The following is a 19,113-nucleotide window of genomic DNA, read 5'->3' on the forward strand; positions in this document are numbered from 1 at the left end:
GCCCAACTAACATCACAAACCATAAAATCATCCTGTCACCTGTCTGTGACTGAAGTCGAAAATCAAGGATCCACTGGCAGTCTCATCCCTAAAATCTAGGGATGCTCCTAAAATTTAGGAAACAAGCCCTATCCCTCTGAAACTGAACCCAAAGGGTCATCTCATGGAAACCCAGCCCTGGGCATGATTATACCTCCTAAAAAGTAGGAATGAACCCCATAAATGTAGGAACTACCTCCTAAAAACAAAGAACGTCACCCAACTGATCAATACCCACCAGAAAACCAAGTCCCCAACACTGAATAACCATACTGGGTCTCTATCCAACCCTGTCAGCCTACAAGACCCCATAATAAGCTGACTCACATGTCTCTGTTAGACTGAGCTAGAGTGGGGACATGACAGTCCTCCCCTCTCGGAGATGCTTGCCCACAAGCAACTGTAATGCAGGATGCTGTAAAATGTTCTCACCCTCCCAGGTGGCATCCTCTATGGGAAGATCTCTCCATCGAACCAAATACTCTCGAATCACCCAGCTTCTCAGCCGCCGTTCCCTCACCTCAAGAATCTCATCAGGGACCAAAATCAATTTACCTTCCTCATCCATAGGAGGTAATTCGGGTGAATCTATAATATGCTGTCCAAGGGCCTTTTTCAAGCAAGATACATGAAATACATTATGAACTTTGCTGCCATGTGGTAACTCAACCTCATATGCAACCTCTCCCACTCACCTGAGTATCCTGTATGGACCATAAAAACGTGGTTTGAGCTTCTCAGCTCCCCCCCTTTTTAGGGTGCTCTGCCAATATGGTTGTAAACGCAGAAAGACCATATCATCCACCTCAAATGCCCTCTCAATCCTGTGCCTGTCAGCGTACATCTTTTGCTGATTTTGGGCCTGTCGCAAATTCTCGCTAAGAGATCTCATGACATCCTGGTTCTCGTGTAACCAATCTTGAGCCAAGGGAACTCTATTGTCACCAAATGCCAAATCAGTGAAAGATAATGCCTTATATCCATAGAGAGCTTTGAAAGGCATCATGCCAATGGACATATGATGCGTAGTATTATAACAATACTCACCCAACTGCAGCCAACGCACCCATGCTTTTTGCTGCCCTGACACATAGTTACGCAAATATCCCTCAACCCATTTGTTAACTATTTCTGTCTGCCCATCCGTTTGAGGGTGGTAACTAGTACTAGGTGTTAACAAAGTACAAGCTAGTGTAAAAAGTTCCTGCCAGAAGGAACTCATGAATCTGCTGACCCTATCACTCACAATGGTCTTGGGAAGACCATGAAGTCTAAAAAACACCTCCCTGAAGAACAACTCAACCACCTGCGATGCTGTAAAATCTAATGCAAATGGAAAGAAGTGGGCATACTTCGTTAGCCTATCCACAACAACATAGATGCAATCTTTCCCCCGAACCCAAGGAAGACCTGTAATGAAATCCATGGAGATCCCTGTGCACTTCTGTTCCGGTATAGGCAAGGGCTGCAATAATCCCGCTGGGTAGGTATGCTCCGACTTGTTCTGCTGACAAGTCATACACTCATGGACATGGCGTAAAACATCATCTTTGAGACCCTTCCAAGAGAATCTCTCACGTACCGCCCTATAAGTCTTACCATATCCTGAGTGTCCGGCTGTAGGAATATCATGGAGAGCATGCAAAATTTGTTCCTTCAACTGAGAACCTGGAACAAGGTAAACCCTATCTTTATAGTAGATAATATCATCTACCACACTGTATCTGTCATCCACTATCAATACCTCCATAATCTCACAAGCATGCTGATCTTTGGAGTATTCAACTAAAAGTTGAGCCTTCCAATCTGCTGAAATCTCGCTCAATGAACATAGGGCAGCCAATGAAGGTTTCCTAGAGAGTGCATCAGCCACAGTATTATTCTTCCCCTTTATGAATTCGATATCAAAGTCATAAGCCTGAATTTTGCTAACCCATTTTTGTTGTCGATCATTGAGCTCGGTTTGATTTAGGAAATACTTCAGATTGTTATGGTCTGTTCTCACCACAAATTTACTGCCAACAAGATACTGTCTAAGCTTGGCTAACGCATGCATAATAGCCAACATTTCCTTATCATAGGTAGAGTACAACTTTTCATTGTTTTGCAACTTCCTGCTCTCATAGGCAATGGGGTGTCTATTCTGCATCAACACCGCTCCTATACCCAAGCCCGACGCATCATACTCCAGGACAAATGGCTGCGAGAAATCAGGTAGTGCCAAAACAGGGCAAGTACTCATAATTTCCTTGAGTCTATCAAAGACCCCCTGTGCTTGTTCTGTCCATCTGATCGATCCTTTCTTTGTGAGATCTGTCAAAGGTGCTGCCAACTGTGAGAAACCCTTTACAAATCTTCTATAATAAGCACACAATCCAGGGAACCCTCGTAACTCAGTAATGTTCCGAGGGACAGGCCAATTCTGAATCGTCTAAATCTTCTCTTCATGCACCTTCACCCCCTCAGCACTGATCACATGACCCAAATATAACACCTCCCCCAATCCAAACTCACATTTGGAAAGCTTAGCATATAGAGACTGACTCTCCATTATGCTAAGTACCTCACTGGGTCCACCATCTGACGCTGCCCTCAAAATCACCTTCTGCCCGCCAGAAAGAAACTCTAACTGCATACAGTGGTGATCAATAATGTAACGCCCAATACCCTGTAACCACTGCATGCCCAAAACCACATCATAATCTTCTATGGGAAGCACATAGAAGTCATCAGTCAAAGTATAATCTCCCATCTGAATACTAAGCTGTGGAATCCGCTTGGTACAACCCAAAATGGCACCATTAGCCACCTTCACTCCAAAACCACCAAACTCCTCGTACTATAAGCCACGCCTCTCAACTAATTTTTGATCAATAAAGTTATGCGTAGCACCTGTGTCTACCAAACTGGTGATCCGCTTACCCTTAAGTGTACCTTTCAACCGGAAGGCATGAAACTTAGGATAACTGGAGAGGGTAGCCATAGCTACTTTAGCTGATGCCACAGGCTCAGTGGTGTCTAACTCCAACTGTGTCGGAAAATGCTCAACATCCTCTGTATTATCCTCAATATCAGTATCAGGAACCTCCTCATCTCCTAACTCAGAAGTCACCTCAATCAAATGAACCTTTCTTTTACCCATGCAACGGTGTCCTGGTTCCCATGGTTCTTTGCAGGAAAAACACAACTTTTTCCTCCTCAATTCATTCCTCGTCTCCTGATTCATCCAAGGAGTTTTAGATGAGGTCCCTCCTTTGTTCTGTGTCGTATTGGCTTTCTGTGCAGGCCGTGAATCTCTAAATGGTTTCTTATCTGCCTGATAAGAAGTGGGAACAATATCCAATCTCAATGTCACATCAATAGCCTCCTTAAGAGTAGCTGGTTGGAAAGCACGTACCAATCCTTTTAGTCTATCCTAAAAACCCTCAATGAACAACATCACACTACGTTTCTGGGGCATATCCGGTACCATAACTGCAATATGCTGGAACTCATTAATATAGGCTTCTGCATGACCAGTTTGTTTAAGGTGAGCCAACTCCCTGTAATAAAGTTCTGTATCCTTACGGTCAAATCGTGCAATGAGTCGCTCGGTGAACTTAGCATAGGAGTGAACTAAGGTGTGATCCTGGGTGACCAATCCATGGTGCCACCAATCATAGGCAATCCCCTCTAAATGCAACACAGCAAATTGAATAGCCTCATGCTCAGGCATGGGCCTCAATGAAAGGTATATGTCTAGCTTGTGGACCCAAGCTCGTGCACTAGTGTCTCCTGAGCCATTATATGGGGCCAATGTAATCTTCCCAGTAGCTCTATTGAGGTCATAATTCTGCTGCTGTTGTGGTAGTCTATTACCACGATCTCCCCTGAACCTGGTTGTATCTCTACGCTGTGCACAATACTAAGGAAGAGGGAAGACGTCCCTAACTTCAGGAGGTAGAGCTCTCCACTCAGCTATGGCCGTCAAAACTGACTCCTGAAACCCCACTTCTGGTGGTTCCACCTGAGCTGGCCGTTCACCTGGTATGAATTGGGGAAGCAATGGCCTATTCGTAGTAGGTGTACGATGGCGATGCCTCCTACTGGAATGAAGGGAGCTCCCAATGGAAGAATGGGACTGATGGCTACGCTGACTACCAGCCACTGAAACTGATCTGCTTTGCCTACCTCTGTGTCCACCCATCTCCAAAAGCTCCAAGGTATCCTGTAACCTGTCTAGAGCCTGAGCGATCCTGGGCTGAGTAGTGAATAGGGTCCGCACCATCTCTCTTTCTTCTGCCTCTGTAGGCATGCCGTCGCCAGCAGCACCCTGTGCCTCACCCATAGCTAGTATCTATGCATCTCTGGTGGCCTCTGCTTGCCACTGGTTCCTCCTGCGCTTGTAGAATCTGTGTATTTCTCCACCAGGATGCATAGATTTGTATTCAATCCACCAACTAGTGACTACCCAGATGCTGAAATGATTTATCAAAAACTTTTATCCAATACCCAGATGCCAAAATCTGTTGTGACAATTTCTCACAAACCCTACAGGCTGGCAGGATGTAAGCTCTGATACCACTGAAAGATCCCTGATGGATCTCTGCCGCTAATCTGCTGTAGCTTTATTATATTTTTTCTTTTTAATTTTCTTTTTCCTGTTTATTAAAGTTTTCTTGCAGAACTAGACGGAAATGCAGAAAAGTTTGTTTTTGCGTTTTTGATAATTATTCAACATAGAAATGAGAAGGAGCAAATGATATGAAAAAAGTTTGAAAATAAATAACAATATGCAGCAAAATCAGAATTGATACAAATCGTACCAGGCAAATCTTTGAATTATAGAGCCAAATAAAGGATCCAGTACACTTTCCCTAACAATGACGCCAAACTGGCTGATGGAAAGGACTGTGAACATGCAAACGTCTGCTGCTGATTATCCGACTCTCTATATTTCAAAGTGCTGCAAATGGCGGCTACTGCTGCAAGGCTCACTTTCCCATGTACCAATAATCGTGCCCAGCCAAACAATATTGCAGACCCAAGCTGAAATGGCGTCCTCCTTCCCTAATAACAGCTAATACCACTGAAAATTCCAAGACCAAATACTGCTGAGGGTTACGTCCCAGCCAGTAAATACCCAATGCTGCTGAGGGTTACGTCCCAGCCAGCAATTACCCTGGGGTTTGCGTCCCAAAATGCAAATCGCTCAAGCAGAGCAAATCTGAAAAGAAGTGTTTGAAAAATATGCATAATGATGAGAAATGGCGCCCACCTCCTTATAACCCCTTGCAAAGCAATTTGAACCCTAAAGTGACCCCAATTGGTGTTGTCTATAAAAATGAATTAAATCTTATTTTAAAGTGACCATGTCACTAGAAAATGACCTTTTCCACCATAGTAATAAATCCGCTCACCGAATTGCCCTGAGACCAAAGAGGAAGATTTAGAGAATTTCAAGACCTTTCCAACGAGCTATCGTAACATGAGATACACATCCAAATGAGGCCAAAATTCCCTTATTACTCCAAAATGGCTATTAACTTAGCCTTATTTAAATATTAAACGCTAACTTAGGAAATATTAAAAATATAACCCAAATAGCCACAAACTGCCCAACTGACATCACAAACCATAAAATCATCCTGTCACCTGTCTATGACTGAAGTCGGAAATCAAGGATCCACTGGCAGTCTCATCCCTAAAATCTAGGGATGCTCCTAAAATTTAGGAAACAAGCCCTATCCCTCTGAAACTGAACCCAAAGGGTCATCTCATGGAAACCCAGCCCTGGGCATGATCATACCTCCTAAAAAGTAGGAATGAACCCCATAAATGTAGGAACTGCCTCCTAAAAACAAGGAACGTCACCCAACTGATCAATACCCACCAGAAAACCAAGTCCCCAGCACTGAATAACCATACTGGGTCTCTATCCAACCCTGTCAGCCTACAAGACCCCATAATAAGCTGACTCACATGTCTCTGTTAGACTGAGCTAGAGTGGGGACATGACATCAGCAGTAGTGTTGGTAAAGAAGAAGGATGGGACAATGCGCATGTGCATCGATTACAAGGCATTAAATAAGAAGACCATTAAGAACAGATATCCCATCCCACGAATAGATGAGCTGATTGATGAGTTACATGGTGCATGCTTTTTTACAAAGATTGATCTATGGTCAGGGTATCATCAGATCAAGATGAGGGAGAAGGGCATTGAGAAGACAGCTTTTCGATGTCACTATGGCCACTTCGAGTTTTTGGTTATGCCATTTAGGCTAGACAATGCCCCTGCTACATTCCAAAGTTGCATGAATCAGGTATTCTAGGAGCAACTTAGGAGATTCGTCTTGATTTTCTTTGATGACATTTTAGTCTTTAGTAAGACTTGGGAGGAGCATTTACAACATCTTGAGATGGTGTTGTCCACTTTGGAGAAAGAGTCACTGTATGCCAAGGAATCTAAGTGCAAGTTTGGGATGACTGAGCTACTATACCTTGGGCATATCATCAGCGTAAATGGAGTTCAAGTTGATCCTGAAAAGATTAGGGCTATTGTTGATTGGCCTACTCCTACGAATCTTACACAGCTTAAGGGATTCCTTGGTCTCTACAAATTTTACAAGAGATTTGTTAAGGGATTTTCACAGATCGTTGCACCCTTGACAGACCTTACCAGGAAAGGGGCCTTCACATGGACAAAGGCAGCTTAGACAAGCTTCAATCATTTCAAGAAGGTGATTTCATAATGTCCAGTACTAGCTCTACCAAATTTCACAAAGCCATTTGAGCTTCATTGTGATGCGTCAAGAGATGGGATTGGGGCGATCTTGATGTAGGAGAAGCATCCCATTGTTTTTGAGAGCAAGAAGCTTCGTGGAGTGGAGAGGAGCTATTCCATCTACGATCAGGAGATGTTGGCTATAAAGCATGCATTGGCTAAGTTTCGGTCCTACCTAGTTGGGGGAAAGTTTGTTATCAAAACCGATCACAACAACATCAAATACTTCATGAGCCAATGTGATTTGAATGATAGACAACAAAAGTGGATTACGAAGTTACAGGCCTATGACTTTGACATTGAGTTTGTCAAAGGTAAGAAGAATGTGGTGGCAAATGCTTTATCCAAGAGACCTCATATTTGTGCTCTAGCTGAGATTACAGGAGATTGGAGAAATAAGATCACAGAAGAGTATGCGAGGGACACTTGGACTTCTGTAGCAATTGCAGGCACCATACATGATGATCGTTACGTGGTGATGGACGGATTAAGTTCCAGGGTAGGATATATTTGATTCCTTCATCACAGTTTAGGGAAGTAATACTAAAGGCATTCCATGATGCACCTACAGCTGGACATCCAGGGATCTTTAAGACCTACAGGCAGATCCGTGAGAGGTTCACATGGAAAGGGCTCAAGGATGATGTTTAGAAGCATGTCAAAGAGTGTGTAGTTTGTCAGCAGAATAAGGGAGAACACACATATCCTGCAGGGTTGTTACAACCTTTGCCCATTCCGAACAGGAAATGGGAAAGTATTTCTATGGACTTCATCACCGAGTTACCACGAGTACAGGGGAAAGATTGCATCTATGTGATTGTTGACCGGCTGACGAAGTATGCTCACTTCTTTGCTATTCCATCCACTTACACAACAGGCCAACATGTGGCTCCTTGCCATCCATACTAGTGGGTGTACCCAATGATTATTTCCGTAGACATTTGAAATTCTCTACCCTAGGCCCAAGAGTGGATATCATCCCTCTTGGTCGTCATGTGGCTCTTGCCATCCATATAAGGGGATGTACCCAGTGAGTTATCCATGTCCAATCAATCCTCTACCCTAGACCCAAGAACAAATGCTATCCCTTTTGGCCATCGTGCGGCTCTTACTATCCATAAGAGGGGATGTACCTAATGAGGAATCTACAATCAATCGGTCCTCTACCCTAGGCCCAAAAGTAGATCTTATCCCTCTTGGCCATCATGTGGTTCTTTTGCCATCCATATGAGGGGGTGTACCCAGTGAGGAATTCCATTGTTGTTCCCTTCTTCCATTGCCACCCTTATCCTCGTCCTTATGATTAGAGTCCCTTAACATACCGGTCAACTAAGGTATACGCGAGAGGAAACTATTATAGGGTATTTGTGTGCCCTTCCCTTCCAAGCCCACAAGGGGGCATTCCCTGCAGCCCTTGGCCTCATGGGACAACCTGTCACCACCATGAGGTGGCTTACTCAGAAGAGGACCTAATTACAGTTTCTCCCTCCTTGTACTCTTTTCTTAAATTTACCATGTTTAATTGTTTCCTTATGAGGATGAATGAATAAATTAAGAATTTAGAAAGGTTAGCACTTCGCATAAGCAATAATATGTCAGATAACATCCTTATCATGCATACTAAGCATACATCTCGTGCATATGTAAATCACGCAAGAATGATAGTGCATGCAATAAAAAGGAACTTCTGATCTGATTGTTCTGTGTGCCTGATCACTGATATCTCAGGAACTGATCTGCTCTTTATGAGTGCTAATTGCTAATTGAATTGATTTGCTTGGTCACTGATGTGGGGTTGTGGACCTTTCATGTCTTCTCCATTTAATATGTTAATGCCTTTTTAGAGGGAACATCTCTAGGTGTGTTGCTTCTTAGGCAATGGACATGCCTCTTCAATTGTTGTCCTTTTATTGACTTATTATATCAACTTAATTGTATTTTTAAATAATAATCAACTGCTAGGGTCAAATTATCAGATCACTGTTCTAATCTTAATCACTGTTGTTAACCAATAATTGATGCATCCTTCATGCCGTTATACTTATAATTGATGTATCCTTGTTGCTTCTTCTATGCCTCTGTCCGCCTTAGTTTGATAAATAATTTTGATATCTATTCTGTCTCTCTCAAATTAATTAGTCTAATCCCCAACTCCCTTTCTGATGAAATTTGCCCTTTAAATAGGAATTATATGTTATGGATGGATGCTTGAATGATCCACAACCACCTCTTATTTATACATTTCAAATAACACCTCTTGATCAAAGGTTGCAACCTTCCTAAACAGGTCAGCTAGCAAGTAGATTGACAAAAGAAGATCCAGAACACCATGCAGCTGAGAGATCAATGGCAGCTATATGGGAGAATAAGGCCCAGCTATGCTGGGAGTATTCTTTGACATTACCACCTTGGTAAATACCTGAAAAGTTGAGACTAGATTGATTTGTAGATGTAACTTATCTCATATACTTTGATTGGGGGTTTTCAGTTAGACTAAATTAATTGATTAGGTAAGTGTCACTACAGTAAGTTGTAAGGTTAACTTGGAGGTTTACTTGATACCTCTAGTGTCGCCTTCTTAGATTCTTGGCACAATTGTCTATTGAAAGAACCCATATTCTCAATTTAGTTACTGTCTAAGTTACCAGATTTGCCTCTGGCAGGACCAAAGGCAGGCTCGATTTGCAGCATGTTCGAAGTCTTGTCAAATTCGCTGCAAATTCTGCTGCAGGCGGCCAAATTTGCTGCAGAACCTAGCCAAATTCAAGCAAATTTGAAACCCAGCGGCAGAACGCGCGCTGATTTTGGGCAAATAAAAGACTTTTTTTCTATAAAAAAAAAATTGGTCTAATTTAGTCTATTCAACCCTCCAACCTTGAAATACAGTACTAAAAGGGCCAAAAAAGGTTATTTTATATGTATTTTGGACTTAATATGTTTGGCGAGGTATAGTGCTATGTTGCTTTACTATTATCATAGTGGTGTATGAACTCAGTTGCTGCTCCATATTTATACATAGATATACATTTTTAAAAAGAACATGTTTTTTTGTACAGATGAAGCCAAAACGATTTCAAACCTACCCCCAACCTCAATCCAAACCGACATCTTAGGTTATCATAGATATAGAATCTCTTTCTAGGATTTCATTAAAATGCGGTATATTTTTTTCCAGTTTAAATGGAACATAGATGCACTATTAAGAGTTGACATTTATGAGGCAAGAGCCTACAACACAATGGTAAATCGTGAGCCTCTCATCTAGAAGGTCATGGGTTAGAGTCTACTCGAGCTTAATACATAATAATAATTAATTTCAACAAATAATAATAAATAAACAAGTCATACTCATGGCTTCGGCCCATTACCAATTTTTAAAAAAAAGAGTTGACATTTATGACTACACTGTTCATATTTTTGGTGGATGTATTCGCAGGTAGTGAATTCAGATCTATCAATTTGAATGACGTTTTTTTGTTAAGCTACTTGCAGTTAAGCCTATTTTTTCTGAGTACGGAGTACATGCCTTACCATGGTCTTAAAATTAGCTCATGGAAGGAGCCAACTGAGCCAAAGCTTGGTCCGTAGTCAACAGTATCAAATGTTAAGTAGATTCTGCATTAATCTATGAAATTACTGTTTTTGGGTCTGATATAAACATAATTTTTCCTTTGAAAAAAAAATACTGCACCTCTGCCACTCCCAAGATACTTCAAAATTGATCAATTGGCAAAACTAATCAAAGACAGTCACCTGAGAAGGATATATATAATATTTTCCTTGTAAAACTCTTGTCAATTTGAAAGCCACTCAGAGATTTCTATTACCTACACTTCCTATTTTGCTGGATTTGAAGTATTTCATCTGAAGAAGAATAAATGTGTCTCATTATATTACTTAAAAATTACAAAATGAGAATATATGAATCAGAATTTTTACTGTAGACTTCATGAGGCTCAAAACACAGAAGACACAATACACATACACATGTATGTATATTTATATGTATATGTATTATGCAGACTTGAAGATCCACTTCATCAGTCTTATACAAGTGAAAGGAGGGTGGGAAAAGTGGAACTCAAAGTGAAATGTAGAAATCTAAGAAACAAACAGGGGACGGAAAATTATCTTCAGTAGTTTTACCTGAAGTTCATATTGGAGATGGAAAATTAAGTAATCTGAGCTGAGGCAATCTACAGTTTCACAATTGTGTAAAGGAAAACCAAGATGGATATTTGTAATGCCTACATGAATCATGTGACAAGCAAAAAGAAAAAAATAACCCGTATACTGAGTAGCACTATTTACTGTCATGTTTAAATGTTCTCATTTAAGGCTTTACTCCAAAAAAGATAAATTTATATGAATGCGTAAACCATTTAACATATTTAGATGTTCCCATTTGAGGGTTTTGGCTTAGAGCATTTTGTTCTTAGAACCATAATACCTATCAAACATCCAATCTTGAGACAAGCTATGCAAGTTCATCTCAAAATTAGAATGGCATTGCTTAACTCCAGAAATTATATCAGAATTTCCACAATGGCAGAAAAGAAAGCTGCAAATAGGGCACGAACTATGCCTACCATACTTCCTTCCCACTAAGGTTACCCATGACCAAAACCTCACTTGGAATTTTACTACTAAATATGTATTTTGGATAAAATTATTCACAATAATATTCAATGATTCAGAGAAACGATGAAAGAACATTAGCAAAGCTTTCTATAATGATACACAATCTCAGACATAACAATATCAAAATAAAGCATCTCAAACTTTTCATTTTACAAAACCATTATTTAGTCAATTAACTTTTAAATGACACCTTGAAGTTATTCCTGTTACAGCAAATTGCTAAAGAGCCTAAGTGTGGAGTGCATCATTGTGTCATCTATTTTTTTGAAAATTCAGATATGTCGCTTGTTTTTTTGAAAATTCAGAGTCTGAACAAATGATCCAGGTTCAAGCCATGACAGGCTTAGAGCCCAATGTGCGTACATGTTTGGAATTTTCACCAAAAAATATAAGAAGCGTTACTAAATGAAAAGTAAGCAATAAAAAATAGTGTATCACTTAAAGGTTACACCTGAACTTTTATGTTATAAACTCAGAAAATCAGTCATAACAAACAGGGCATGTCTCTATAGAGTTTAGCAACTGAGAACTTGACACAAAGCTTCAAGGTCAAAGCATAACGAGAGGATGCAAGCAAATCCAAATCAAATTATCAGAGTTTGGAATGTCAAGTATAAAAATCTTCATAAGATTGCATTAAGAATGCAAAAGGCACAAGATAGACTGGCTAAGTTTTTGTAATTATTCAAAAATTCACCAAAATTCAGAAACAGCAAAGCCAATTTTATTATCTCAAAATATCTCTTCCATTATAGTTGGTTAAGTTTTAATTTATCTTCTCCACACCTTAAGTATAAATTTCTCTCTTTAAAGAAATTTTACGATAAATAACATGCATCTGATTCTACAATAATTTCCCTCCCTTTTTCTGATGATTCAGTAAATCACAAGAGCTTCATTCCAGCCAGTCTCTCCAATTCTAATCACAAAACAGCCTTCTTTGTCTTCGGGAATCAAAATGCTTGACATAGTAAAAACTCTCTTAAGCTTACCCTCGATACCCTAATAGCATGTATCTAATATTTATTTATTTTGTTTTGCTGAATAAACACCCATATAATGCATGCTTAACTAATAAGACAACATCATTCAGATGTTGATGAGCACTGGAATGTAGGTCTCATCACAGAGAGCAACACCTTCTTCCCACTCAACCATAGTCTTGTATAAAGTACTACCAATCCAATAATCTAAACCTACACAACTCGTTTACTCATCTTGCAATTCATGAAACATACACTTTTCAAATAAAACTTCTTTCATTCCAATCACAGCAATCCTCATAAATCATGCAATTGAGGCATTTTTTCCAGGAATAAAAAGGGAAACCAAAATAATGGTACCATTGCACCAAAACCTCAAACTTCCATACACTATGGCAGGGAAAAACTATTTCAATGTGTAAGAGCAGGTACTATTAGATTTGCTTTGTATGTTAGACATACACACACAGAGCCCCACACACATAACAGCACACACATGCTTCTGCACCCAGACACAGGCTGGCATATGGAAACACGACCATGCCCCCACACACAAATACACATGATTTTTATGTGATTGGCATTTACATCATCAGTTACAAGAACATATCGTGTAGTTCAGAATCTCTGAGTTTTTGAGAATCTTTTCGTTTCAAGAAATGTTGTGTAACTCATTACTTGGCGATTTTTGACTGAATTGAAGGCTCACACAACTTTTCCTAAGGGCTAAATCCATTGTATTATCAAGTGGAAGGGAGAGGTATTAGAGCATGTTCTCATGCTGCTGCTAGGCTTATTTTGGCTAGCAGTAGCTGCTCAATAATTTTAGGAGTAATATGTGGAGCTGATGGCCACATGAAAACAAAATTTTCTGCTTATTTTTAAGCATTACTCTTTAATATATATTTTAAATAAAAAATTAATATTATTTGTTGTAAATTAAATATAGATGCAAAATGTTAGCCCAATGAAAAACAAGATAATTCTTTTTTATGAAGTCACTTCTAACTTTTTTCAATAAGCAGTTGCTGCTTATTTTAAGCCCCTCCTTTTCTCCCATAGCTTATTTTCAATTCCTAAACAATAGCTGCTCCACTTATCTAGGAAAAGATTCCAATTTTTCCCTTTCTTGAAATTAAAATTTTTCATGGGAACGCTTATGCTGCTTAAACTTAAGCATTATTTTCAATTCCTAAACAATAGCTGCTCCACTTATCTAGGAAAAGATTCCAATTTTTCCCTTTCTTGAAATTAAAATTTTTCATGGGAACACTTATGCTGCTTAAACTTAAGCAGAAATAACACTTAAGCAGCTACATAAGAACATGAGGTTATCAATCTTAAGAGTATTGGCTAGAACATGAGGTTATCAATCTTAAGAGTATTGGCTAGGAGATCATACTCAACGGGGCTTCGATATGATCATTATCATAAATCACGGTAAGCACTCCACCTTACTGGCAAACCACATTTACCACTAGAAAACAACCCTCTACCACGAATATTAATGCAGGTGTTCCGGAGACAATAAACAGGATTACCCATATTTAGCAAAACCAAGCATACAATAGACATCCAAAAAATACACATCCCACAAAGATCTCAAAAGACATATTTCTTGCTTCCTTCGTGCCAAGTTAGCCCATTCTTTTCTGCTTAGAGACTTAAATCCCACCCTCTCCAAAGAAATTCGTATCATTTAAATTTAATACTTTCATAAATTAGAGTCGCTTGCATCGGTATGTTCATTCTTTCGCTCTATTTTTTTCCTTCGCCCTTGCCTCCACAATCGTCAAACAATTTTATCCAAATTAAGACACTAAACGTAACAATCCGCTTGATCAAATGTCCCGCCTAAGGGTCGGGGAGTCTGAAGTAAAACCACTGATGCAAAAATTGCTGTAAGTCTAATTTGTTTAAAAACTAGTCTAATGGCAGATTCATGCTTAATATACTCTAATTTAAAAACTTTTCAACACCAAGTAGAATCATCCATTATTGACTATAATCCTCGGCCAGAATAGGGACTCGGTTTTCTAAACACACCGTCAACCGATTCAATTCACCATTATTTATGAAACACAATTAATCATGTCGAGTAACCTTAACAGAGGTTAAAATTTAAGCACTCTAGTTTCGCCTAAAATCTACTATTTAGAGCAGTTGGACCCACCTATACGAGATTTGAACGGGACATCTCAAAATGGAGTTGGGTCCATGGATCTCATAAATTTACCTCCAGGACGAAAAAAAAAAACAGGCATCAAGGCCAGGAGCTGGGTAAACTTAAAATATATTTACCTTATCATACTTGGCATTCTCAAGTTCAGAAATTGATATTCGCAAATACTGCTGTCAACAAAGCTTGTAAAATCTTCTATAACCACCACCATTGCACATTCTCAAATGATAATTCAAGGGCCATTAGGTTTTTCCTTTAATCAAATTATCATATGCTGCTCGCACATTTGCTACCATTGTTCGTTTTGGGAAAACTAATGTAAGAGGAAACTTCAGTTCCGGAAGCCCAGTACACACATAAAACGAAAAATCGTGAATTCGTACATAAACATTACACAGATTTTATGTACACAAATTCATGCATTGGTAAAATAGCAACACCTTCACCATATGAGCAACTAAATATAAGGAGAAACTTCACTTTCCGAAGCCTGGTACACATAAACCCAAAAGTCGGGAATTATACACATTTTGTACACACACAAATTAATCCATCCATTCGTACAACAGAAACACTTTAAGAGCTGATGTATTGCATAGATGATGGTTAGCCGGATGTCAATTAGACTGAGCAGCTTCGACAATTCTCGTAATTGAATTTACTTAAACAAACATAGAAAACAAAGAATATATAGCTACGCGCCTTTGAGGATCGATAAATTAGAGCAAATTTTCACATTAATTGTTGGAAGCTTTCTAGTCATGTCCTACATTAAACAGAATAGGAAAAAAATTACGAAGAAAAACATAAGTATGCAGACCGTCAAAATCTTACAAGCTCAATTGACTGCTAAAGAAAAGTCTATGAATTTATGTGCGCTCCATGCTTATATTCCGCCGTCGATCTCCCTCCGCTTCATACGGGTCGTTGATATTTTGTTTTCAATATCGAAGCAGTGTCCCAGCTAGGTCAAAACTTGGTAGGTTATAAGAGGAAAGAGATACCTATATTTAGCCAATACACAGAGGCACCGGCTACGGTGCAACATATTTGCACCGGCCGGATGCCTTGTCTATCGTGTCTGACATGTATATCGTTTCAACTTTCTGACATGTACAGTGTGAAAGCTTTTACATCCTTTTTTATTATTATGATGTTTATATTATTTTGTTTTTTTTTTTGAAAAATTATAAACGTTTAAGTGATTAGAATATATATTATTATTTTTATTTTAGATAAGTAAAAAGATTTTAGATATATATTTTTAATGTAAATTTTAAATGTTAAAAATATAGAAATAAGATTTAAAAACATTTATTTTAAATAAGTAAATTATCTATAACAAAATTTGAATTTGATTTTTTTATTTTTTTATTTTTTAAATTTATTTTTAATTAATAGATAAGAGGTCGAAGCCACAAATTTTGAATATGTTAATTAGAATAGAAGATAAAAAAATTCAATAATTTCTTATATTTATAATCACATTATTATCAATATATTCTAAAATTTAATAATATTTTAATATATTTAAGATTTCTAAAAATCTTTCATTTATTTTATAAAATTTAATTTATTAATTTAATTTTATTATATATTCTATGTTTGTGTACTTGTGATTCTTTGAGTTTTTTTTTTTATAATCTTTATACTATAATTGTGCATCATCTTTCATTTTGAAGGATAATCATAATGTTAAGATATTAGATCATGACCATTAGCTATGTTAATTTGTTATGTTATTATTCAATTTTTTTTATAAAAAAATTAGAAATAAATTTATTTAAAATTTTATTAAATGAATTTTTTAATTGTATGTTGGGCGTATCAATCACTATAATTATTATTCTTAAACTCTGAACCTATTGTCTATTGCATATATTGGATGTTAGAGATTAATTAACACAAGCATAAAGTTTTTACTTTTTTCACATTTATTTAACTCTATTATGTTATAGTTATTGCATTAATGTTCCACTTTAGATTTGGGATTCCTTTACTTATATCTTATATCTTATTTTCATGTTATTAGATGAATTAGAGGAGTGCAAGTCACATTTTAGTACTTAGATGAATTAAATGACTTAGAGGAATTAGAGGAGTGAGAGTCTTAATCTTAAATGGACTTAGATGAATTAAGTGACTTAGGTGAATTAGATGAATTAGAGGAGTGAGAGTCTTTGAATGAATTAGATTAAATGAATAAGTTGAAGTCTCTTTTAAATTGAATTTAAGTTGACCTTTTCACACTAAAGAATAACCTTTGTTAATATTCACGATTTTCACTTTTTTTAATACTCATGTTATTTAATATGACTTTCACCTTTTTTATTAGCCATATTATTTAATATCATTTTCACCTTTTTTATTGCTCATGTTATTTAACATGACTTTCACCTTTTTTAATATTCGTATTATTTTTTAATACTCATGTTATTTTACATGACTTAAATGAAATAGAATTAGAAGAGTGATCATTCTAAAAGAATTAGTGTTAAATGAATTAGAATTAGAGGAATGATCTTGTTAAAGGAATTAAAGGAGTGAAATGAATTGGAGGAGTGAGAGTCCTCATCTTAAATGAATTAGAAATCATGTTTGTGAGACACATTATAGGTTAAAATTGTTTCAAAGTTATAGTGTTAGGTTATAGCGTTAGAAATATTAAAACTCTATTAAGTTCAACCACCCCTTTATTTACCAAAAAGGGTTAGCAGACATGTAGAGATAAAGATATGCAAGGCCTAAAAGATTGTCAAACGTAAACTTCACCACTTGTAAGTTTATTAAATTATGTTTATAATTTATTTTTTTGTTATGATGTTTGTATTGTTGTAAATTCTTAACGTTTAATATAATATTAAATTATTATTTTTTCAAAGAAGATTTTAGATATATTTTTAAAACATAATGATAGAATAAATTTTTTTGGAGAAGTAATTTTCATTTAGTGAAATTTAAGTATTATAATTAGAATGGAAGATAGAGAAATTCAATTTAAATTATTGTTAATATATTATAAAACATAATGAAATAATTTTATATAATATTAAATTAATTAATTATAAATTTAATAAAATATATTTTAAAGTAGTATATAATATGAAAATAGTTATTTTATTTTAGATATTAAAATAGATTATTATTTTGATTTTTTTATTGTTGTAAGTTTTAAATTTTTGAAATATAGTAATTAAATAAATATAATTAAAATAGTTATAAGAAAAAAATATTATATTAATTAGAATGTGGATAGATTAAACTCAATGATAAGGTGGCTTTTAATTTTAAAATTTTAAAAACCAAGTAAAATATATCAATTAGTAAACGAAATATTAGAATAAATTTTTTAATATTATTGATATTTCAATCTCATAAAATGAAATTTTAGTAGCACACACTGTAATTTATCATGAAAATAAGATATAAGTAAAGAAATCCGAAATCTAAAGTGGAACATTCATGAAATAACTATAACATAATATAGTTAAATAAATGTGAAAAAAGTAAAAACTTTATGCTTGTGTTCATTAATCTCTGACGTCCAATAAATGCATATAGACAATAGGTCTAGAGTTTAAGAATAATAATTATAGTGATTGATACGCCCAACATACAATTAAAAAATTCATTTAATAAAATTCTAAAGAAATTCATTTATAATGTTTTTAAAATAAAATTGAATAATAACATAACAAATTAACGTAGCTAATGGTCATGATCTAATATCTTAACATTATGATTATCTTCAAAATTAAAGATGATGCACAATTATAGTATAAAGATTTTTTTTTTTTTAAAAACTAAAAGAGTCACAAGTACATAAACATAGAATATATAATAAAATAAAATTAATTAATTAAATTTTATAAAATAAATGAAAGATTTTTAGAAATCTTAAATATATTAAAATATACTTATTGGTAAAGTATTTTTTATTTAATAATATATTAAAAATTATTAAATTTTATAATATATTGATAATAATGTGATTATAAATATAGGAAATTATTAGAATTTTTGTTGTCTCCCATTCTAATTAATATATTTAAATTTTGTGGTTTGATCTTTTACCCATTAATTACAAATAATAATAATAATAATAATATTTTTTTTAAAAATCAACTTTTGTTATAGATAAATTACTTATTTAAAATAAATGTTTTTTATCTTATTTCTATATTTTTTAAATTTAAAATTTACATTAAAAATATATATCTAAAATCTTTTTACTTATCTAAAATTATATATATATATATATATATATATATATATATATATATATATATATATATATATATATATATATATATATATATATATATATATATATATATATATATATATATATATATATATATATCACTTAAACATTTACAATTTACAAAAACAAAATAATATAAACATCATAATAATAAAAATGATGTAAAAGATCTGACACTGTACATGTCAGAAAGTTGAAACGATGTACATGTCAGACATGATAGACAAGGCATCCGGCC

At 35.8% G+C, this 19,113-nt stretch overlaps 1 protein-coding gene across 5 annotated transcripts in view; it reads right to left on the minus strand.

The window, feature by feature from the left end:
* The window catches only part of LOC149544215 (protein HESO1-like), a 112,799-nt gene extending 97,055 nt beyond the window's left edge, over positions 1-15,744 (minus strand). For 2 of the 5 annotated variants that reach the window (XM_089798732.1, XM_089798730.1), the window contains exon 1: positions 15,446-15,744. The gene's annotated coding sequence lies outside the window, so the exon portion shown is untranslated. Of the gene's footprint in view, positions 1-14,730 lie in introns of all 5 variants that reach the window. The other 3 variants (XM_089798731.1, XM_089798733.1, XM_089798729.1) reach the window with 3 other exon arrangements.
* Between the last annotated feature and the right edge of the window lie 3,369 nt (positions 15,745-19,113).

Source organism: Cupressus sempervirens, chromosome 8 (genome assembly GCF_028749045.1).
Source record: "Cupressus sempervirens isolate cs-2001-9-10 chromosome 8, ASM2874904v1, whole genome shotgun sequence".
Classification (NCBI taxonomy): domain Eukaryota; kingdom Viridiplantae; phylum Streptophyta; class Pinopsida; order Cupressales; family Cupressaceae; genus Cupressus; species Cupressus sempervirens.